The 24,951-nt window shown below is 40.8% G+C and overlaps 1 protein-coding gene across 2 annotated transcripts in view; it reads left to right on the top strand.

Moving 5' to 3' along the window:
• Nucleotides 1-24,951, top strand: part of furinb (furin (paired basic amino acid cleaving enzyme) b) — a 102,485-nt gene that overhangs the window by 15,823 nt on the left and 61,711 nt on the right. Inside the window, exon 1 of one of the 2 annotated variants that reach the window (XM_078168013.1) lies at nucleotides 19,536-19,644. The exons of the other annotated variant lie outside the window; for it this stretch is intronic. The gene's annotated coding sequence lies outside the window, so the exon portion shown is untranslated. Of the gene's footprint in view, nucleotides 1-19,535; nucleotides 19,645-24,951 lie in introns of those variants that run through there. 2 annotated transcript variants of the gene reach the window in all.

Genomic DNA, 24,951 nt, shown 5'->3' with positions numbered 1-24,951 from the left:
CTTTTTTTGGGGCAGAACCTGGAAATGTGAGGAGCAGGGGAATAAGACCAGTAGAACACTGCTCGGGACATTTGCACCAATGCTGTTTGAGCTCTAGCCACTCTGCTATCGGTCACCTAGATCCCCCATTTTCAGTCATTTCACACCAATACCCAGTCCATTTGACAGAAACCAATCCAATACCACAGCATCACTAGCATGTAATTTGCACCACCACATAACTGAATTCGAATCTGAAGTTGTGAATACTCCGTGAAATCAATTGGCAGCGAGCCTGAATGGTCATCTTAGTCAGAACTTGAATTGAAGAATTTCCATCTAATTCAGTGTGCTGAAGTACAGCTGGGCTGTGGAGTCCTTGGCGTGTTGATCAATAGTGGAAAAATGAATGTAATGTAGATATCTGTATCCCATGAGAATTCTGAAGAAATGTTATCTTCTCTGTAATAACCTGATTATCTCTGTAAGCCACAGCTTTCTGTCGACAACCAGATGCTGCCTCATTCTGAACTACATGGGTGGTTAAAAATGTTTCCTTATGGCACAAAATGTATAAGAAATTACTCAAACTCATTTGTCTTGTTGCTAAAGGATGTAAATAACATTGAATTTATTAAACTAAAATACTTATATATATATCTTATATAAGAAAATAAGTGATTAATGAAAAATACCCCAAGTCAATAGATATTTTACTCATAAATATATTAAAAGAGTTTACTTTCTAGCTAAAGTCATGAAAACTAACTAGTCTTGTAGCTTTGTATCACCCTTCATATCACCCTGTATCGTGAATATTTTTAATCCACTTGTAGCAAGCAAATACTAATAAAATATTACATCTCAGGAGGGGATTGGGTCACAGTTTGTTGACATTATATGTCTTTTAAATTTCAAATGTGTAACCAAGTAACTGTCTTTTGGCATCAGAAATTAAATTTTTAACCTTACGGTCTTCTTTTGTTTTTGTTTCTGTATCGGGTAGTTACATGGCCTTTTCTCTTTGTCTCTCTTTCTCTTTGTGTGTGTGTGTGTGTGTGTGTGTGTGTGTGTGCATGTGTGTGTGTGTGATGGTTAGTTATCTTAGTGTTTGGTGCAACCTTCTGCTCGTTCTTACTGCCTCACAGCCACACTGTAAAGCCCCTGTGACTGTCTGCCCGCTGGCACACCAATCTACAGCCTGTTCTGGCATTAGGTTGCCATGGAGAAAATTGCCAGCATATTATTTGCAGTAGATTGACTCCAGTGCTGCAAAAGTGGGAGTCATTTTTTGTTGGCAATACATTACCACATATTTTCCTTTTTCTTAAGGCCACTTGGCATTTAAAAAAAAGCCGTCCCCTTCTTATTGCCGTTCGTACTTAATTATGAAATTTAAATGAGGCTCATATGGCTGAAGGACCCTTTTAGTATGCTTGTCTTCCTGTGTTTATTCATAAATATGTAGCATTCCGTATATATTTGATATCTATTTGGACACAACTTAAGTCTTCTTCCCCTTTTTTTTAAGGGTGTGTAAGGTATTCTATACCTGCACCATCCTCTTGCCACCACAGTGTCCTATGAAATTCACTGGGAATGTTGCTTTGCTTATCATTTCCCCTTTGTGGCTCTTTGACATTTTGACCCTCTATCCTCTTTAATCTCTTCCTTTCTTAAAACTTCCAATATTCGCAGGTTGTTTGCAGGTCTGGTATCCAGTCAGCCCCTCTTCTTCACCCTGCTTTCTCTTCTCTTGGCTCTCTCTCTCTCCCTGCTCTTTCAGCTGTCCTGTCCTCTCCTCCCTGTCTTCATCCTTGAGCTTCCAGTTTATTTCAGTGTTTACTGATCTGGGTGAAGTGTACCTCGTCGTCCCAGAGCTGTCTCTCATTTAAATGCACCACTTCATTATATGGAGCCTGCAGCCACAGACCTTTTAGCTGTTTCCAAAAATGTATCCAAGAAATGGGTTGGTGCTGTGCCAGAGAGACGCAGAAATCATTACTCAAAAGGTACTCAAAAGTATGTTTTATAACTGAAGAAACTTTGACTTATAAAGTTCTAGTTACGCATGCTAATAGCAGGGCATTGGTAACAAGTGTGTAGTCAGGTTCTGGGCTGAAAGAGAGGGAAGGTTAAAAGAGGGTTGTTTTTGTGAAAAAGGTGGCGAGATGACTCAAAGACCAGGCAGTATAAATCAAGTGTGTGGAAAAGGATAAAGTCTATCAGACTGCTCTCTGTTCCTCTGAGATATGGAGCCAGCCATGCATGTGCATTGTCTGCCTCCATTCGGGTCTCTTATCCTCAGGGAGGTCTCTTTTAAGACTACTCAGATTCATAATCTGCCCATTATTGACTTGGGATGGCCTTGAGTAAATTGAAGATGGAGCTTTTCTTTTGTAAAGCATTGACTTTTTTTTTCAAAGGGAAGAAATGTAGCAACAATATGATTGAGGCTCGGCTTCAGCCACAGTGGCCACCACTTTGCGACACTGTCTCGTTCTTTAGCTACAGTATTTAACTTCCACAGCTATTCTCTGTGGCATGTATGTTGAGTTTTATAACGGTGTAATCATACCATGCCATGGCGTACATATGATGGCAAAAAAAGGGAAAACACATGACCAAACACTGTTTTGTTTTGGGGGGTTTTTCAGATTTGCACACCTAATAATATATTTTCAATATCCTCCTAAGCATTTTTAATTTCTCCTAGCTATTTGGGATCAGTAGGACCTGATGAGTATAAAAAACTAAACACTGTCTATGTTAAGTCCCATTGTCCTCAAATGAGTATGTCCTAATTAACAGTGTCTTAGCTTGTTACTGTTACTAAATCTGGTCACATTTGTATTCAGTATCAAACTACAGTCATTATTAATCAGAAATAAACAAGTTTCAACCATAAAATGTGATCAGGTTTTGGACCTTGCCCACTTTTGTATCGGGATCGGATGAGGACTGACTTGGCAGAGATGGCCGTCATCTTGTTTTTACATGGATCAGTGTATTGTGCAAATGAACCTTCCGCATGTTCACCGACGAATACGTTGTTACAACCTTTACTTCTTCGAGATGATCAAGTTTGATCGTCTTCTTAGTAGTGTTGTCATGGTACCAAAATTGGGACCCACAGTACAATACCAGTGAAAGTATCACGGTTCTGAGTAGTATCACAATACCACAGCAAAAATGAGGCAGATGTGCCTTTTGTCATTTATAAAAAGATAAATCACTTTTCTATAATACATCAATGATATTTCAATGGAATAAATCACTTATTGACTTATTCATACTTCAAAAACAGCATCAATGAGTGATTAACATAGGAGGGGTCAAAATAAAATAAATAAATAGAATAAAAATCAACCAGCCACCCTCCTCCTCTGATAAGTTAAGAACAGTCCCTAAAGTGCGGTGAGGTTTGTGGGCCGTTACCTGCCACAAAGAGAGAAATGTGAACAGCTCGTCTCTCCATTGACAGGTCACATACCTGTGTGCCGCCACGGCTCGGCTGTTCAGGTATTTCTGGGCAGTCATGACACCAACGAAGAGGAAATTATTGGACCTGGAGCCGGGCTTCTCGGTCACTGGTAAGCCATTATCTTGCACCGCGGAGCACTATGGCTGCCGTATTTGACAGCAATATGGCGGAGACTCCGCCATATTCCTGTCTGTGACCCCCATTCACAGGATTCGCCTTTCGTTTCTGCTGCAGGTTGAAATCTGTACTCACACAGCATGCTCCTGAATGATTTCTTTTGCTCGCACTAAACTATTTGTAGTCACAAATGTGAGTACAATGCTCGCACCATAGAGCTCTGTACCGCGGTCTATCGTTGGTACCAGTATACCGTGCAACACTACTTCTCAGCTCCCTGCCAGGGCCCTGCCAGGGCTACAAGATGGAACAGAAAATTGCCCAAGAATGAGGACAACAGGTCTAAGTTCAGTAGAATGAAGTATAAGGTCATGTAAATCAAAATGAGATGTCCACATATGAGTACGGAGGGTCTCAGGAGGATATAAGCCTGTTAAGACTTGGTATTTAAATGCTTTTCAGTGATCTGAACAGAAGTAGACAGCTGAGACACAACACCATTGACATCTGTGTTTATCATATGTCTCCAGCAGACAACTTGTGCTCATATTTCATTAAGGCCTTAGAAGATCAAAGGGCCCAGTGCAGCATTATGACATCAACACTCTCACTAGCATGCTCATTAGTCACGTTAACAGTTGTGTCAGTAAGACTGGAGATAAAGCTTTCAGCCGAAATCGATCCATCTCCTTCCATAGGGCAAAACAATGGATGGTCACACAACACTTCATCCAACTCATCATGAAATAGGCAAGCTAGAGAGCATTAGGCCCTTGTCACCAACACAACCACCATGGCCAGCATTGATGATGTAGTCCTTGCCGGCAAGGACACATCAGGACACATTAGCATTTACATTACAAAAGATATGTGGTCAAATGTTCCCCAGACCACCTCGGCAAGTGGTTTGAGTTATCGGATCACAACCTGGTGGTTGTTTACACCTGTATTTAGCGCTGTCAACTTGTGATCAGACCACTTAAAGGATAACTTCGGTATCTTTCAACCTGGGCCCTATTTCCCCATGTGTATGTGTGCGTATGATTCATAGGTACAACTCATTTTAAAATTGGTTCGGTATTGAGGGAGGCGGATGCAGCCGGCAGCTGCGAGGTAGATATGGGGGCAAATGCGTCCCATATAAGTTTGCGCATTAAAAGTGCCTTTTATCGCCACTGACCAGTTCAGATCGCCTGTGCTATCTCTGTAAATAGCATACTAAGAGAATGAAGATGAGCCCTTTTATTACGATGGCCGCCCGTACTTATTTGAGCCCAAGTATACAGATGAGGAGCTCCTACAAATTGAAGAGCAGACAAGGATAGAGAGAGAGGGCCAATGAGAAGACGAGGATGAAGCAGCAGCTGCACGAACGCGAATCTCTGAGGACTGGTGGTGCTCCTGTGGTTGCTATGACTCCATGCCCACAGAAGAAGAATGTCTGTGTTGCAACGAGTGGGACCTGTTGCCCAATATTCATGGTCTCGATGTGTCCTGGGATGATACAGAAACTACCAAACACTGTGTAACTACATTAGAGGATTTCCCCCCTCTGATCAACAGGGCAGTGCTGGATACCTTTTTTCATGTGCCCAAAATAAATTAGAGAAGGCGGCCAAAACCACAGGGACCAAATGGTCAACTATCCATCAAGTAAGTATAACTAATATGTCTTTATGCATGTAATACTGATACCTAGAATTGTTGTTTTCTTCCGGCAACAAGCAAGCGAGATGATGTCACACACAGCCGGGAGGAAGTGAAGGGTCAGGGAAAAGCTGCTATTTACAGAGATAGCACTGGCGTTCTGAACCGGTCAGTGGCGAGAAAAAGCACTTTTAATGCGCAAACTTATACGGGACGCATTTGCCCCCATATCTACCTCGCGGCTGCCGGCTGCATCCGCCTCCTTCAGTGCTGAACCAATTTTAAAACGAGTTGTACCTATGAATCATACGCACACATACACATGGGGAAATAGGGCCCAGGTTGGAAAATACAGAAGTTATCCTTTAAGATGCATGTTAATACTAGGTATAAACAGGCTGTGTGAGTTTGCAGTACCAATTCAGTCTTGGCCTTTACATGACAATGGATCCAGTTTGAAGAGTGCTTTTCCATTATCTTGTGTTATATCATGATCCTGCACATCAAGCCATTGAAGAGCTCTTTTCAGTGTCTGATTTTTCTCTGAAGACTGTCTCTTTCTGTCTGTTTGCATCACTGCATATGTATTATTCACCTCGATGATAAAAATGCTAATGTAATGCCATTCCATAAAAGAGCCCTATTTTTTTAAAAAAAGCATTTCTAATGCTAATCCCAGTGTTTTGTTGAGACCGTGTCAGAGTGCTGTTGATTCACCTGTATGCTAAGTTAAGAGGTTTTAGTTTGTGTTGTTGATGTGAAGAGGTAGAGTTAGACAAGGTTAGCTTCAGAAAATAGGTCCACAAAACTCAATACACTGTTGAATCAACGCTTCTCTGCCACAGTCTTTTGAGGTTTTTAAATTTTTAAAAGGCCGTACTTGTTGCAGAACTATTTTATTAGTCCTTGTTGGTTCTCCTCGCTGAATGTTCCTGAAGGGTCCTTTGCAACGGAGAAGGGCTGTATGTACGTGAGCAGACTATCAGAGGTGTAGATCAGATGTAATATATGTGTGTGCAGGCATTGTGTGTGACATTATTCACACAAATCCTTGGCTGCATATTTTCACTCCAGCAAGTGTAACTGTCAGGGTGTTTTCCTGTGCCGTACATGCAGCATCCGGGTGTAAATTGCCAAGTAGCTTGTGTAAAAGTCGACGACAGCTCCAACAGTTGAAAAGAAGGCTGCAGATATGTTTTGCTGCGGTGGCTGAGTCTTGTGAACTCCATCATGTCAGACAGTGTACAAACATTTACAATATCACTCGGAGAAGCACTGCCTCTGAATTGCTCCGTAGCTGTGTACATTGCACTGATGCATCATTTATAAATGGTGATGCCAATTCAATGCATCAATGTGCAACAAGAAATAATCAAATCACTCCGGCTTAGCGGCAATCAATATGAAGCACTTTGAATTGCATTGATCAGATTGAAATGATACTGCTCACTCTTTTGGATTGAAAAGCATAAACTGGCACTATCACTGCTACAGCCATTACTGCCATTACTGTTGCTGCCACTGACAGTAATATAGGCGCTTAGACTCCTGCTGCTAATGTCACTATTACTAAGGCTGCTTCTGCCTCTGTCACAATACAAGTAATGTCACTGCTCAGAGTGAAATGTGCGCTGAACCCTCTTTCGGGGAATCATAAGTAAACACACTTACACAATGTGCGCAATTTTCAAAAACAAAAAGAAGAAACCATTTCAGTTAATTGTTACTGAGTCAGTTTATGTTTCCGAAAATTGAACTGAATCCCATCAAGAAAGAAAAATAACAACAGGCTTTCTCAAAGCAAATTGCGAGATTGAATAATTAAATTAAATCGATGTCAGGCCAGCAATCCACACACCTATTAAGCATTTTTAATGTGTGGAAAAGTGTCTTTCTTTGCAGTTCTACTGTAAAGCTTGGGAGCTCATCCCTTATCCTGCCCACAGGTTAAAAAAAACTATGCACAGACCTTGAGTCAGCCTTGGGCTCCCCACACTAGGAATAACCTATAAGCATACTGCATACCAAACAACAGGACTGTTGAAGCAATGCGAGCAAAGAGTTACTCACCGCTCACCATGTTCTGTTTTTCTCCCCACTGTTAACATAGTACAATCAGATGACATTTCTCCTCCCCTGCTTTCCTTTTTCGTGTGAGCATTCTGATCTCGGCTTGGAGATAATAATATTAGAAATGTAATATCTGTGGGTATCAAGAAGGGAATAAATGAAAATAAGAATTAGAAATAAAACAACGTAGTCGTAGGTGAGGGGGAAGGGGATTGTTACCCAGAGTTGCGAGTGAGAGATCAGATTAGTGCTCAGGCAGTATTACATTCTGCTGGGAGAACCTCTGAACACCCCTTTTTATCCCTGCTCCACTAAAACATCAAACAGCCAAGACACTGCAATCTGAGGCACCTACAAGTGAACAAACAATAAGTAATTTGACTGTGACTGAGAACACGAGACAAGTTATTAAGAAGTTATTAGTTTTTTGTGCTGCGTGTCTGCCCACAATCTGTCTGTCACGAAATGTCATATATCTACGGACAACTCACAGTGATGTCTTTTATTTGATATTTTAGCATTCTCTTTTTAAAATTTCATATCCTGCGTGGATAATACCTTAGATTTTTTTTTTCACATGAAACCAGTCAATTTGGCATGAATATTTTAAGACCCCATGAAATGAAAATGAAGCTCAGTACACAGAGTTAATTTTGATGAAAGGGAGTTATGGACGGAACCTCAGCAGGGGTTCAAGTTTTAATGTCTGAATTGCATTCATAACGCTTTGAGTTTTCTTTTTAATTTGTAGAGATATTGATATAAACCCCACTAGCAGTGATGAAACACTGTGGTTGAGTGTGTTACACCCATAGTTCACAAATTTACTGGGAGCACTGGCTTTGAATTGAAACTAAGCCTATCTACTAAAGAATTTGAGCACATACTGCTTTGGAAACCCTCCTATGGTACATCACAGGCTTACTAGATAAGAACAAGATGTCAGTTCAACTGTGATGCAAAAAAGAAAAAAAAGAAAAAGTGAAATGAGTCATCTCGCTTCACAATTACTTACAAGTGAGTTTCGCATGCAAGGCCATTTCAGTTATGGATTTCCATTACCCGTGTTATTTCTGCCATTTGACATTTGTGATGTTCCACAAGAGACTGGTGCAGCAATCAAGAACCAGCACGCCATCTTTTTTTTATTTTTTTTTTACTTACTTTTACTTCAGGGGGTCTTTAATGTAAGAGCAGCAAGCAAAAGTCATTTCTCTCGAAGCATACAAATGGCCATCTTTCCTGACCTGCCTACTGTGTTCTGCAGTGTTTCAGGGATGTATAGGAAGGCAAAATAACGGATTCATTTTTCCGTCAATAAGTAAAAGACAAATCAAGTGAAACTTTTATCAGCCAGCGCCAAAAGTATCTTCAAGGGTTCATTGTCATACACAGCCAGGCCCCGGCCTGTGGTCCATGAGCTCTCCCCCCCCCCCCCCCCCTTCATCATAAAGAAAAGTCTGACAAGCCGATATGATACCAGAAAAAAGTAGTGCAGAGCAAAGTGTGCTTTGTGCTGCTGTAAAAGTAAGAATATGACCTTTTGAGGAAAGCAGAATGAAGAAGTAAAAGGTCTGCGAGGCTGGAGATATCAGGCTCCTCTCTGAAGCGTGACACTTGGTCAATTGCGGGCTGATGCGATTTACCCGAGACAAGACAGAGAGTGATGGTGAAGTAACAAGGCAGCCGGGCCTCCCGGAATCAGGCACTGGTGGGGATCAGGGAGCTTCTTCCTGGAGTTTACAGAAAGTTGGTGGATTAGTTTTCATCAATAACTTGTCAGCAGACAGTGGCTGCCCTGTCACATCATACATTATTTAAGTTTCAAGGGGACAGACAGTGGATGGTCCAATAAACAGACCTTTATGTTTTATTCATACACAGCTTTTAGATTTATATACATGTGGATTAAAGTTACTTTATAAAATGTGTAGATTTTAAGTCAAGCTGTGAACGTTTGTGTAATTAGTGGCTAATGGTCCGTGTGCCACCATTAGGGAGTTCTTATGTATAAGTGGATGGGTGCTGTCATGCAGCTCCTTACCCAGAGATAGGGAGTTGTGTGCAATGGTTACAGTATAATGCAGCCCGATCACTCTCAGCCTGAATAATGAAGAAAGAGTGTCTGCCGTGTGGAAAGAATACTGTTCACAGAAGAGGATGAATGCAGAATACTTTCGCAGTGTTCGTCTCCATTTTCATTCTCCTTTAGAATCCTTTGTGGGCGAAGACGGAGCGCGGTGTCGCATGAGCAGTTCTCTCTAAAATTTAAACGATGCAGAGGTTCTTCAAATTGTATTTGCTAAAATAAAACTGACATGAAAGAATGGAGCAGCTGACCCAGAACATACCAGGGGCTTTTTGTTCAAGTGGCGCTTACAACCCTCTTTTAGCTCTTGATAAAGAGTTTGTCTCAGATATACAGCGATTTAAGCCGTGGAAAAATGGGCTCTATAGGGTTCCAGTTTATCAAATGCATTACCGTCTGTTTGTGTTCACATGTTCTCATTCCTTAGCACATGATGCTCATCCTTTGTGACTCCAACCTACTTCTTCCCCCTGCACTCAGAGGCCTGCGCCAACTAAAACATACTTTTGTTTCAGACTGCTTTTATTAACTGATAAAAGAAATGCAATTTCCACACATCGTGATTTATGCTTTTATTCCCGAGACTGGACAAGCAAGTTTATTTATGTACACTACATGGTCATAATAAGGAGTAAAGCACCCAAGACTTAAATGTCGCCTCATTAAGAGGTTGGATAGACTATAAATTTCTAGTCCACATTATTGTGTAATGGGAAGGATGACTACATTATTTATGTCTAGTTTTTGTGTACACCGGTTGCTTTGGTATAGCTCGCCTCATGTTACATCTGCCCTCCCTTGGCGCTGCATTAGTTCTGTGATGGAGGCTGCAGGCTGTCCTATCTTAGATGTTTCACTTTAGAACTGATTGGGAATGTTGTAATACAGAACTTTTAATTTTCCAAACAACAGCTTTTGGCAGTGGAGTAGTTCCACTTAAGCCAGACTACAGTACATGCTTTGTTTTTGCCATAACAGTGTGGAGTGATAGCATGGCTGATTCCGTATTTAGACTTGGACGGTGTAGATAAACAATTCTGTAAGCAAAAATAATCTAGCTCACGCCATATATCGTATGATATTGCCCTCATGTTTACGCGCATGTTTATTTACATAAGAATGCCACCAACGTGATGCTGGAATAAACAGCAGAGTTTTCATTATTATTATAAGATTGGGTGCAGAGCATCAGTGTTATTTCACAGCACCTCAACCAAATGAACAGAAAAAACTACACTGAGACATGTTTTGCTGTCACACACACACACATTTTATTTGATTTCAATAACTGTCCTTAAAAAGATTTAATAAAGACTCTGACATTCGGCAATGTTTTCTTATTGTTTTAAGGTAAGAATAGAATCTACGCACACTCAAGAGCACACTTATGCACATTTTAGTGTGGACGTGTTTGTGCAAAATATTTTTTGTGTTGTCATAAATTCTACAGTTGTATATTATTCTAGGACTTATATTACAATATTTTTTAAAATATTTTCTAATGCTTTATTAGTTAATTTCACTAATTTACAAGGCCTTATAGTCCTTCAATTCACATCAGTTATGTTAATCAGAACCGAGTCATCGTATAATGAGTGATTCATCGTGCTTGGAAATGTCATGGGTTTGGGTGGACACGTCAAGAAGTGACAAAGCAGCCCTCCGACTAAGTTAAATAGTCCACCTTTCACCTGATCTCCCACTCTCCATGTCATGCTCTGTCTGTCTCTGTCTCAAACACACACACGCTTATCTTAGAGAGCACCATGGTGCTTGTCTTTGTCCTCAGTCCTGATAATTGTGCTACTATAATGCATAAAGTAGGCGGTTTCGCGGGTCAGGTCAGGTTTGGGTGGTTGATCAACGCATATTTCCCCATACATCTTCTTTGTTGTTTCATATCCACTGCTGATGATGCTAAATACGCGAAATGTTCCTCCACTGCTTCACCTTCCATAGACTTTCACTTGGGCATTCTTGGAGAAGGATCTAGATCATGGGCTGTATAAATAATGGACGTAGCTACCATGACATCACCCATTGGTTTGCGGACCGCCACTTTGAAGCCTTGAGTTCGGTATTTCGTCCGTCGCCATCTTGTTTTCTTTAGAGCCAGAAGTGACCATATTAGGAGGAGCTAGGGGTGGATCTGCGAGCGCTGTGGAGGAGCAAGGGGTGGATCTGAGAAGCAGTAGACAGCCTGTCACTCAAGAAGACCTGTCTCTAAATATGCAAAACTTTGTGCATGAATAAAATGTAAATGGATGAGTTATAAAAAAGTTCACCCCCTGTACTGTTGACGTGAACGTTGTCATTAGCTGCAGAGTCCAATATTCTCTGTTATCTTTTTGTACCAGGCTGTAAACATTTTAACATGTGTGTCCATGGGGATTTACTCTGTTTTGGCACCAGGTTCAAGTGGCCAATCAATGAACTGCAGTTTTTGGCTCTTCAGCATTAGCTGTATTTGTCTTCCTTTGAGGTTGCCACTTGGTCTAGATGCAGTCTCGCAGACTACTCACTTGACTACACAACACACCCACTTCACTTTAGAAAAACATTTAGAAAGATAACAGTGAATGAGGCCCATTGCTCTTTGAAAGGGTGTACTTTCATTATTATGCTATTAAACTATCAGTATATCAGTGGCATAAAATGGTTTTAAGATTATAATAATATTGTTTATCACAATTATTTCTGGGACAATATAACGGTCACCCAAAGTAGTCATCATGACATGCCTACTCCCGTCTAAAGCAGTGTAGGGTTGGAGTAAATCTTGTTGAGAGATGACAATTGAGAAGATTCCTTTCAGGCTATTAACTGAATGCACCATAGTGGCTGTCAAAAATGACTGAAACGCTCCTCCTCAGGTTTTCATCATAAACCTAATGGCATTCTGCTACCAGCTCCATTGTTGTTGTTTTGTGTCGTAGGAGGATTGTGGAAAAAAAACAAACAGCATGGCGCACCAGGCTGTCTCGATCCAGCCTTCAGAAAATGTCTGTGTCTCTGTTATGGATGTATGAGAGGAAATTGAAAAACAAAATGAGGTTTTAAAAAAGAAAATACTATGGTTTCCAGGATGTTAATCCCTTGTTTTGTTTTGCAGAAGCCTTCTCTGTATGCTCGTACTAAGCGCAATAGGAGAAAAAAGCTGAAAGGTGGTAGTCATATGATGTAGCTTACCAGAATGCTTCAGCCATTTATCATTGTTATGAAGGCTATCATGGGACCTTGCACAAGAGTCCTTTATAATAAGTGCTGTGTTCTCTCATATTTTCAGGGCTGCCACACAAATGCATACACCCCACACAGCAAATATGAGTGGTAGTACAGTCCTTCTGTTCCTGCAGCATTCGATTTATATAAGCCTGCTGCAAGATCCTCTCTCATTCTGCCAGCTAATTCCTTCAGCTGACGCCCTGTAGGAGGCGCTCTAGATCCCTCCACACCAAATCATCAGGTTTAAAAACTGTTTTTTTTCCCCCACCGCAATAAGGGCTCTGAACACTTCTCACTAACCCTGGCAGATGTACTGCACTTACAACTGTTTTGTCAATCTGTAAATACTGTCTGTGAATTTTGTCTTGTGGTAAATAGTGTCTATTGTGTTAGTCATGGGTTCAATGTGACGTTCGTATCTGTCTATGTTTGATTAAGCATGCTGCAGCAAATTCTACCAATCCCTGTCATGTTGTCATTAATGAATAATTGATTAACTATTAATTCACACAGAGACATACTATGGCTCAACTGTATTTCCTCCTCTTACAAATAATTGTTATTTGAATCATCTTACAATTATTTTTGTCTCCTCACTTTCACCTGTGTTTGTTTAGTTGTAAAATGATTACAGGCGTTAGGCCTGTAAATCCTTGCCTCTACTGATCACACCGTGTTGTGTCGAGATGAAATGGCTGTAAATGTCATGCCCTTTGCAGCGAAGGGATGTTTTGGCTTGAATAGCACCATAACAAAGCTTACCTGGCTCGGCTGAATGCCATGGGAGACAGCTCTCTTTAATAGCTTCATTTACCGTTGTCTCAACAACACAGTCACGCCCCGTGTTCGTACTTTGCCGACGATAAATAAAAACACTGATAAATTATTAGAGGGAAATCTTCATTTTTCTCGTGTGGATGTGATGGGTGTACTCTGTGGAAGTCAAGGGGCAAAAGCATGCATGGGCATTTCGATATATAGAATTAAATGCATGCCTATGTAGCAGTCATATAAATGACTTTAGTTTCCTACTTTCTTGCCTGCCTTCAAAGACATGGCACAGCAATCAGGCTTCACGACAGCCCTTGATGTTACCTGCTTCTTCAGAAATATCTGTACGCCCACAGCAGTGACAGTTATTCCCTCTGACACTTTTTTCAGTTGGAAATGTGTCATTGTCTTTCATGGCCAAAGTGTTTGAGACTGTCAAGTGACCACATTTTAATTAAGATTTTAGTTTGATGTTCATATTAAATCACAGTATGAGTACTCGTGCCTCCACGGAGGATACGGTTCTGTATTTGTCTTGCTTTTTGTTTCTGATGCATCCGTGCAGTGACTCATTGTAGCCCCAGTGCTTTTAACCACTTCACCATTCCCTCAGATTCGGGCGCAAAGCCAGCTCCCTTACAGATGTTATTTCAAGAGCTCGTGAAGCTATGCAAAAGCTCGAGCTCCCATTCTAAATACACAGAGACCCTCGATTCTCCAACTTTTTTCTGTTTTGATGTCCTCAGCTGCCTGTGCTTCTGAGGTTCAAGGAAGGGGGCTTAATGTTCCATGAATGTGAACGAGGCCTGGTTCAAAGTCACACACACACACACCCCACAATCTTGTAGACGGCTTGCTCCTCTAGTTCCACGGCCGCTGCACTTTGGGTCTTGGGTTCCTCTCGGGAAACGAGCAGAGGGGGCTTGAGGCTTTCTTTTTGATCTGTGAGGCCACTGTGAACATGCTGCTTTTTCCGGTGTGCACGAGCATTGTAGTGATATGCGTTTTAATACAGATCTGTGGAACTCTTCTTCACTGCTGCGATGGTGACTGAGCTGAGATGATACTTTGTCTTATTTTTTATCAAATCATGTTTTATCACATTTAGTTGGTTTTGTTATATTTTAAAGCCCTGCCTTACTGTGGTTTATATAATACAAAGAAATCATTTAAATGGTTCAAGGAGAACTCACTTGTCTTTGTCCATAGTCTTGAATATTATATTAAGTTTTAATAAATAAGGATAAGCATCAGACCAAAATTAAAATGGAATTCGAACACACTTTCAGGCACTTTTTTATCTTTCCTTCAGGAAAAAGAATGCGACAAATTAATTAAACTGTGAATGTTGCTAATTATTATACCTCATGTGTGCTGAGTCGTGTGTGTATGTGTACGGTAGCACATGCCCAGAAGAAAATCATGCTGTCATTTCATATTATTAACACTCGTGAATACAGCTGCTTCATATCAGATAATTATTTTTATTACATTTGAATGCCGACTAAATGTGTGTGTACACAGCACATGGCAAGATCAAGTGTGCAGTCTTGTGGAGTTACTGTTGATCACATCAGGGCTGCAAATAACAATTGCTTTTATTATTACTTAATCTGCCCATTAGTTTCTCAATTTGTCAACAAAATGGCAGAATATAGTGAAACATGGCTTGTGTAATTTCCCAGAGCCCAAGTTGACATCTTCAAAAGGTATGTTTTATCTGACTAATGGTATAAAATAAGGAAGAAGTTCAGTGTATTTTGTGTATGACAAAGAAAAGCATCAAATTCTCACATTGAAGAAGCATGAAACCAGCAAATATTTGTCTGTTTTGCTTAAAAAATTATGTATGCAATTATTCCAAATATCAGAATAGTTGCCAACTAATTTTCTGTCGACTAATTGATCAATCGACTAATCATTGCAGCTCTAGATCACATATTGTATATTTAGACCATGTTCTTTGTACAGCTGATTGCATAAACACAGTCAATTTATATAAAAAAATATGTGTTTATTCTCCTGAGGCTAACACATTTAATCACATATATTTGCAGGTGGAAGTGGCTTTACTGTGAAATTAAAAAATAAATAAATACAAAAATAAAGCAGTGTTTTACAGATTGTATTTATTTTTTATGCAGCTGTGGGAATAGAATTGGATATTTTCTTTGTATGTGTCTACTGGTTGAAGAATGTAAAGTGAGACAGGTGCACAAATAAAAAGGGGTCGGTTTGGTCTTTGGGGAGGTTTATTCTGTGTGTGCCTCCATCTATTAAAGTGACACGAAGACGAAAGCAGAGAGGTGTGCCTTGCACACAGTGCTGTTGACCCTATCTTAGCAGACCGCCAGCAGACAGCACAGTCTTGACACCAAAATTGCATTGCATTGCAGGATTGCCAGTGACACCCATAACCTACTGCACCTTTCGACCCACTGCAGCGCATGGCGAGGCACCAAAACGCTGAATTGTGCAGGCACAGTAAAAACATAGAATTCACTACACATAAGGATAATGCTACAAACATGCATCCACAGTGTCCTGAAATACATACTGCACAATACATTGTTGACAAATGCGATCATTTGTAATACTTTCACATACAGCCTGAATCTGTCAGGGTCTGTACCCAGTTTATACTGAGCAGATAGGAAGACATGAATGATTTTAATAAGGGTCTCAACTTGAGGAGAGGGATAAAATGTAAGCACTAAACGTGTCGGTATTAATAGATGGAACCAGAGGAGGAGTCGCTAGGGGGTGAGTGAACGTAACATAGAATAAAGGAATTAAAGTGACGAGGGCTGAATGGAAATGGAAGTGGAACCTATTTACTTCAGTTCTTGAAAACTAGGGTGACGAAGCCTGACAGAGGCTGTTCTGGCACCAGGGAATTCAGCTTAGGTGATGTGTAAAAGAGCAGTGGGCTCAGTTACACTCTGCAAATGAATAATCCAGCAGCCTCACAGAGTCCCGGCACTCTTTAAACAGGCCACCGTCTGAGGAACAAGCCGGAGGGGACAGCTGGAGGCAGGAGTTGTCTTTTTTTATTGACCCCATCGCACACGGAGACTGGAAGACTGAGATACAGGAGTGTGAGTGTGTGTGCGCTCAGGTGTCTCTTCTTCGTTATGTGATGTTTAAGTGAGAGCATGAGGTGACTATTCTCTCTTGGGGTTTGTTTGTTCGTGCGGTAGGGTTGCATATTCTTGCTGCATGTCTGAAGGTGCTGACAGCTTCCATTTTCCCGGGCTGAGCCCTTGAATTGAAGGACATGCACCAGGCAGAGGACGTTTTGCACGTTTCCTTTTCAGTAGTCCATCACTGCAGCCGTACACCCACAGCGGCTTTCACAGCGCTCCTGCCTCCCTTCTTGCAACCATTGATAGATTGACTGATCTGAGTCTATGAAAAATCAATAGGACAACCCTGTGAGTGCTCTAGACATTGATTTTTCATGGACTGTAGTTACTGTACTAACAAGTAGCAGGCCTTTCATTTCTTAGAAAAGTGTGCCCTTTCATGACTCGTGGACAACAGGTCGAACAAAGTCATGTAGGAGCACAAGGGCGCTATTAACATAAATGATTGAGGGGGGAAGAGAGGGACATTGTGGAGGGGTTTTTTTTTGAGTCAAATGCAGGTTGCGTGTGCTATTCACTTCCTATCAGAATTGCTTTTAAATTTTTATGGCATGGCAATCAAGGCGACATGCCGCCTCCAGGCATAAACTAAAGGCCAACAGCACTCAGGTTGTGCTTGAACCGAACAACACCTTAGAATACTAAACACTGAACCATACTCAAAATTTTCCAGTCACATTCAGTTTTCGTTTTTTAATTCACTCTCCAGCAATTTTTTTTTTTTTTTGTCATTTACCTCATTTGCATAACACAATGCTTCATTGCCAAGGCTCTTTGTCAGAAGCGCTCACCGTGGTGGCATGTTTGCCTCCATAGCTTCTTCAGATCCAAAGAGCACTGCTGCTGCTCTCCTCAAAATGTCTGTTTACTCTAGCCCTCTCCCCACGGCTTGGAAATTAACCCAGTTTGATCTCAATCCTTTGCTTTCCACTGATGTTGTTTTCATACATCATCAAGTCTTCTGCTTTTCCTCGTGGCAAGAGGAAGAAGCCCCTTGTGGCCCCGTTATTTTATTTTTTTTTTTTGCAAAGATTCTGTTTACCAATGCATCTGATTCTCTGTTAGCCTATCCCTCATCCCCTCTCTTCTCTCTCCCCCCCCCCGTCTCTCGCTTTTTTTTTTGCTCTCTGTCTCCATTTCTTGCTCAGTGAATGGTATCGGCAGCATTTCATGGAGTGCTGGCTGGTTTCCCTCACCCCTAGGCTGGACAGACCATTGCTTTGTAATATCAGAGCAGGTTAACGGCATGATTACTGACATTACCAATAAAAGGGGAGAAACCAGCCCCTCTGCTGTGCTGCAAAAAGCAGCGGGTCCAACTCTCCATTGACTCCATGAATATTCGACGCTCCAGTGAAGCATGGTTAAAGTTGGGTGTTTACTAATTTGGTTAGCACATTTCTCCGACCAAGACAGGGATTTGAGACTGAAGAATCAGCCCAGTGGGATAAATCTCAAATTAAAAAGGCATCGAGCGATTTGAAATATTTAAAAGGTCTCTCTCTCTCGCACACACTCTCACTCACATGCAAGGTCTTATTATCTGTCTCCGTCTCCCTTTCTCAAGGCCAGAGTTCTTTGGTGTGTGGGTGTGAGTGCTTGCTCGCACATATGTGGATTACTTTGAACAGCGTGTTTGTGAGTTCGATATGCCGGCTGGATCTATCAGTGCCACTCTGAGCAAGGTTCGGCTGAGTGATGATGTAGCTTTACCCTGCATCTGTGTGTGTATGTTTTTTTGATAAGCCCTCCTCTCCCTGCTCTGTCCCTTATCTGTTCTCTGAAAAATCACACCACAGAGATAAATTACATCAGGAATGCTACTTTTTGCTACATTTTTTATGTCCGCGGAAAATGCATGAGGCTCATATGCTCAGGCCATTTAATTTTCCACTCTAATCTTACTCTTGTATCAAGGCGTAGGAGATACTGTGTAGATCCACCATGTTTTATTCAGGCATAGATTCACAGAGGGTGATATCATCATTGATTAGAGTTACAAGGCAGCAGTCATTTACTGTGACAGAACTGTTTGAATTTTGTTTTATGGTAATATTAGCCAAAGGTCAGGCATCAGTAGGGGCTCTCTTAGTGTCTGCATGACGCATGTCTTTTGTAGTGATTTCTGACTGAGTTTTCCACCTTCTTCACTTATCTTTTCTCCTGTGATGTATTTCTATCCCTTGCCTCGCCTTTATTCCCCTCCCTGCTTTCATATTCCATGTGCTCTACTCTTCCGGAATAGGAATAGGCCTGAACGGACACGCCATGATTTAGACTCTCTCTTTACCTTCAAGGTCTTTCCTTTACCACAACTGCTTTAATAACTCGTCTTTCTATTTATTAAAGACGATTTATCCTGTGGCCCAAATCGGTTTTCCCCACCTTTCATGCTGCCTCTGTCTTATTACCTCACCACTACTGGAGGGACGGTCTTCATAGGCATTTTGTTAAATCTTTGCTATTCAGCCACATAATTAGCCAAAACAGTTTTGTGGCTCGGCTTTTCCCAAGACAACAAGTCCCCTGAGCTGGGGAATGCAGACGAGGCGGGGAACATGCAGAATCGGAGCTATAAGATGCAAACAAATAATTACCCTTCATTTGAAAACACTCAATTAGCCTCTATTTCGGAGTAAAATAATGACTTTCTCCCACTAAGCGGAACCCCAGAGTTTCAGCTGTAATTAGTCCAAAAGATGGCAGCCCAGTGGCTCAGTGGAGACGATAACAACACGACTGTTTTATTAACCCAACAGCAAATATCGCACCATACCAACGCACAACAGCACATTCGCTGTGTATATAAACTGTAAGCAGGCGAAAAAGCACCCAGTCCTGTAAGGTTTTGCACTAATGTGTGTGTTGTGTGATTCAGCAACATAAATAAAAGGAAAGGCAACATATAAAAGGAGGAAGCGAAGGAGGTGGAAGGCTTTGTGGGCTGTGTGGCAATTCATTGAGCTCTGCTGTGCTGCTGACATTTCTATCTCAGATGTGCAACAGAAGCTGCCTCTGAGTGCCTCTCCACTGTACAGAGAAGCAGAAGAGCATTGTGTGCCTCGCTATGTGTGGCTCACACATTTGTGTGCCTGACTGTAGCATCCTCCATCAAGGTTAGTGGAATAATATATCACAGGCTGTGAATTAAGGTGCCCACTGTTCAGAGTGAATTACTATTATCGCTGTGTCTCTAACCAACCATCGATGCTAGTGTTTTTCCCTGAAAGATGGGTCTGATTGACGCCAGTTCCAATAAGGTGGATTTGCCTCTGTGCACTTTTCCCTGGCTTAAGGGAATACACTTAATGTGGAAGTGTGTCACAGTCAATATCAGTGTAGTGGACCTTTTAAGCTCCCCATGCTGAATAGTGAATATTTGTATTCAGTACCCAGGCTGAATACTTACAAACATGCACACACGCAGATACTCTGTATATCATTGCATTAGTCGGCAGGAACCCACAGCCGTGCTTTCATCCTCTGCTGCCTCTACACCACCACGTGTCTGAATATTGGAATTCCTGTGAGTCTCCCTGCAGAATTTCAGTGCGGTGATAAGAAAAATTAGATTTTATTATGTACCTTTTCCATCGCCTATCACTTGAGACAACCATGGCGTGTCTGGCACGAAACAAATTTTCAGGCACATTTCTCAACTAGCGCACTGCATAATTTTATCCTCACTGGTTTGATGAGAGTGAAAAAGAAAACTTTCCCTCATTTCAAATCAGTTTGTAGCATTGGAGAGTTGCCTAAACACTTGTATGCACACACACTGCAATGTGAAATAACATTAGGTTACAGCCCAGTGAAAGCTTGCTACATTTCTGTTTTCGACACCACTGATCTGAAGCCAATTCCCCGTGGCCAATATTGACTTTAACAGCTGTGGCGGGAAGGTGGCGAGAGACCAAGGCAGCCACCATAGAGGAGCGCAGGACAGGACACAGCAGAATATGGGATGTAGGAGACACACCATGACAATACTTTCAGTCACCTTGAAGTCTAACAACCACTCTGAGTGATAACGTCAGCAGATGGCCTCAATTCCCCAGTGGACTGTAGAAAAATGTAGTGTGACCTCTGCTTTGGAACATGCTGTGGTAAACCATGTCTTTTAACTTTCATTGCCCAACAGTGAGCGGTGGGTAGAGAAAATAGAAGAGGTAAAAAATTATCAGAGAAATAAAAAATTGAAACACTGAGTGGGCTGAGGAAATGGTGAGAAAAAAACAGAGTGCAACTGGTTTACGCCTCTTTGATGCTTCACACAGCTCTCGGACTGACGGAAGGCTTTTGATAAGTGATCTTAACATCAGTCGCATTAAGACTCAGCCAACATGGAAACTCCCACATCTGTCTGTCTCGCACAAGTGCGCACTCTTGTAAGTTCAAAGTTGTTCAAATTACAAGCTTGAAATACTTGACATTTACATCAGATGAGCCCAATTGAGACAAATCTCAGTTCATAAGTAATGTCATTTAAAAAACAGTCACAAAAGTTCCTCTCAAGGCTGTACAGGGGATTCCAACAAAGAGCAGTCATAGAGGAATATTTTTCTATGCTAAGTGTTAATTACCATAATAACACAGATCCGCCAGGGCACAGTCTCGACATCCACGCTTGCAGACTTACAGGAAGTGTTGTCAGAAATATCGATTTAGCAGTTAAGCGGTGCCCACAGAGCCCCGCCCCCTCTCACTCACTCACAGCAATGTTTTCTCATCACTCGTCTCATTCGCTCCAGTTGCATATAGGCTTTTGCAGTATGGTTTTGTCTTACACTTACACTTTATTTCATTTTAAAGGTGTTACCATTACAGATGCTTTTGAACATGTGCACTACTGCAAGAAAAATATTGTTTTCTTCAATGTAAAGATGTTAATATTTACTATAGTCATTGACAAAACAATCAGGTTATAATATTTATCTGTTAATTGCAGTTTTAAATTATATGCCCTCAAGGTGTATTTTTCACCATGGTTTCAAAAATTGATAAACAAAAATGTTGATATTTTTCGAGTGATCAAAGTTGGAAATTTTAGTATCTTTACAACACTACTCACTGGAAGCAAGGGCATGAGTGGGCTGTCCCACTGTGGAAGCTGTAGTTGCCTTAGGGCTTTTGTGAAGTCTTTTTGTGCCTCATATTTGTGATAAATTGATATTTTAATGGACAGTTTCTTTGTGAATTAACCCCAAATTAATAAGCTCATGGCATGTTTCATTGATGATCAGATAGGAAGTTATTTTAAGTATTCAGCAGGGTCAACGCTAAGGTTTTTTTTTCACTTGCCCGGTCGGGCAAGTTGGTCACAGATCTACTTGCCCGAAGTCAGTTTTTACTTGCCCTATAAAAATTGTTTAATTTAAGCGGCTATCAATTAACAAAGACTGCAGTTATTTTCATGTTATGTAATCTTTATTCACACTGTATTTATTAATTAAAACAACATATGTCATGTATTGTAGCTTAATTCCTACACAAATATCACAGTGTCAGGACTTAAAGTGAAAAATGTGTCAATCATTCTCCGTCTATAATTTTGCGCCCTACTTGAGCCATGCCCACCTCTATTTATTTTTCACCCCTCTCTCCAGTTCTGCTGTATTAACACTGGGTTTAATATATTTTGCTTCCATCTCTCTGCCCTGCTCTACTCTACTTCAATGCTACTTAGCTCTCTCTCTACTCTACCAGTAGACTACAACATCCACCTGTTGCACAAAACGCACACAGCAGTGTTTCCCCTAGGATAGAGTTGTAGCAGCGGAGGTGAAGCACACGCATGAAAAATAATTTTCACATGCGTGAAACTTTTTTGTATGCTTGCAAAGCACAGCCTGCTGGGATGTTTCTGTGTATCTACTGGCACCAGAAGGGCTCTTTAGGACTAAGCACAGACAGTACATGTGTGCACAGTATGAGCAGGTGAAATGTCTGTCTAGCTTACATATGATGTGTCTCAAGATTTAGGAACATACAGTTGTATTGAATATAATAAAAGTAAAAAGTCACTTGACATGCTGCTGTTTCGTGCTATGACCTATTTAAGTGCTGGAATTTGTAATTTACATGACAATGCCTGACCGCAACACAAGCTCAGCATGAGTGCCGTGCTACGCTGCTCGGAGTGCAGCATGTTTGTCTGTGCGTAACAGCAATGGTTATTTACACAGTGTCCATAACAATAACTTTGTCAGCTGACAAACTGCGCCGGGCCCGGGGTCAGGTTTGGTCTGTGTGTGTGGCGGAACTCCGCCGTGCGAGATACAGAGAGCAGAGGAGAATTGTTAACGCGTGACCATGTAGAGACAGAAATGACACGATGACATAACACCATAAATAGTATGTTGTTATGTTATTATATGAAGCGTTCGTCGCGCAAACTAATATCAATGGGTGCTGTGGGCAGGACATTGTTACACAGCTGTGCCTGTGACTTCAGGCAGAGAGACCGCTGCATCAGAACCGAAGAGCACGGTTTAAAATACATTTATTTTATCAATTAGTTATTAACTTTTACAATTTTTAGCAACTTGCCCGATCGGGCAAGTGAGTTGTTAGTTTACATGCCTGACCATGAGTTTTACTTGCCCCGGGCAATCGGGCAATCATTATTGTTGAGCCCTGTTCAGTAATATAATAATTGGACTGGACTGTGGAATGGGCAATTTTATTTTGATTTAATTTCTTTTTATGCAATTATTTTAACTTTTGTTTATTGTTGATGAGGAAAAGTGTGGTGGTTATTTTTTGTCTTTTATGAGCTGCTGGACAGCTGAATTTCCCGGGGATGAACAAAGTCCATTCTATTCTTTATGTCGTATAATAATTAATGATAGTTAGATAGTTATTGTAAGTGTTTTGAAGTTTCTAACAGATCGATACAGTGGTTCTTATGCACCTGTTGTAATGAAATTAATGCAATGTAAATAAGTTAAAGTAAAGTACGTACGTCTTTTGTGTCTTCAGGGCTTATTTGAGTCAGTGAGAGATGTTTCATCAGAATGTACCTTGTGCTGCTGACATGTGCTTTTACATGTTGTAAGTTCTGAAATTGGATAACTAATGAAAAAGAGTTATTCTCAATAAAATGAATTTTGCAGCCAACAAGGAAAAAAGAAAAAGCAGCCCCAGATCTCAACAGAATCTCAGTGGATTTTAGAAAGCAGATAGAAAAAGTAGATGAAAAACATGAACACAGTGAAATGTGAGGTTCACTTATGGACGACTTTGGAGCTCAGGTCTTTAAAAGACCGAAAAAAAAGAAAAGAAGATACTATGCTCAATATATTATATCTTAAAATCCATTACAAGGGCTACTGTCAGTGGAGTTTACAAGGACATTTTTACTGTAGTCTTCTGTCCTTTCACCATCCAGTGCTTTCAATATCTGAGAACATAAACTTCATTGAAATACTCTTTGGAATAAAGCAAAAAAAATGGATGAAATCTGTTTGCAAAGCCATTATAAGTGACCCTCTTATACAAAATCATGCCCCTATTTTAAGAATTTACCTCGAGGCTGGGCAGCATGTCGATATTATATTGATATTGTGCTATGAGACCAGATATCATCTTAGATTTTGGATATCACAGTGTTTTCTTTCCCTGGTTTTAAAAGCTGCATGACAGTAAAGTGATAGAATTTTCTGAACTTACCAGAGTGTTCGTTCTCACTTAGTCATTATATCCACATTACTGATAATTATTTATCAAAAATTTGGTCAAAAATATTGTGATGTGATTTTCTCCATATCGCCCAGCCCTATAAATCCATGCACACTAAAAGACCACCAGGATCTTGTTAAGGTCTGTTACCAGCTACTGTTGTCTTGTCCTTGATTCACATACCGGTATACGTTATTAAATGCATTTAGTGGTTAGTGTTTAGTGCTGTCTTACTTTTCTCTCATATTCTTGCACTACTTGCTTACAAGGTCCTGGAAAAAATATGCAATGGTTCATTAAGTCCACTAAGTGCAAATGTGGATTTGGCTAGAGGGTTACCTCTGGTAAAGTCTTATAAACTCAAACTTGCCACGCAACTCCACTCAGTCCTCTCACAGAGCTGATGCTTTCATATATGTAACATTCCTCTGTGTAAATATATATTTTAGAGATCACATACTAGCCCTATGCAAGAATAATCTTGATGATCTAGTGCTGACTACGCACGACTGTCTGACTTCATCCAAATAAATGTCATCTCTTTTTATTTACCTTTTTAATATCTTTTGGGCTCTTGGTCAGGCAAAGTAAGCAATGTGAAGACAGAACCGTGGGCATTTTTCTCTGTTTTCGGACATACTACATAGTAAGAAACTAACCAATGAATCAACAAAACACTTGCTAGATGAAATGGTGATGAAAGGGTGACATGGTGGTGCAGCCATTAGTACCCATCTGTGTGG

This window comes from Epinephelus lanceolatus, chromosome 5, assembly GCF_041903045.1.
Source record: "Epinephelus lanceolatus isolate andai-2023 chromosome 5, ASM4190304v1, whole genome shotgun sequence".
NCBI classification, from domain to species: Eukaryota; Metazoa; Chordata; class Actinopteri; order Perciformes; family Serranidae; genus Epinephelus; species Epinephelus lanceolatus.
The sequence above is the reverse complement of the archived record's forward strand: the minus strand, read 5'-3'. Positions and strand labels throughout refer to the sequence as shown.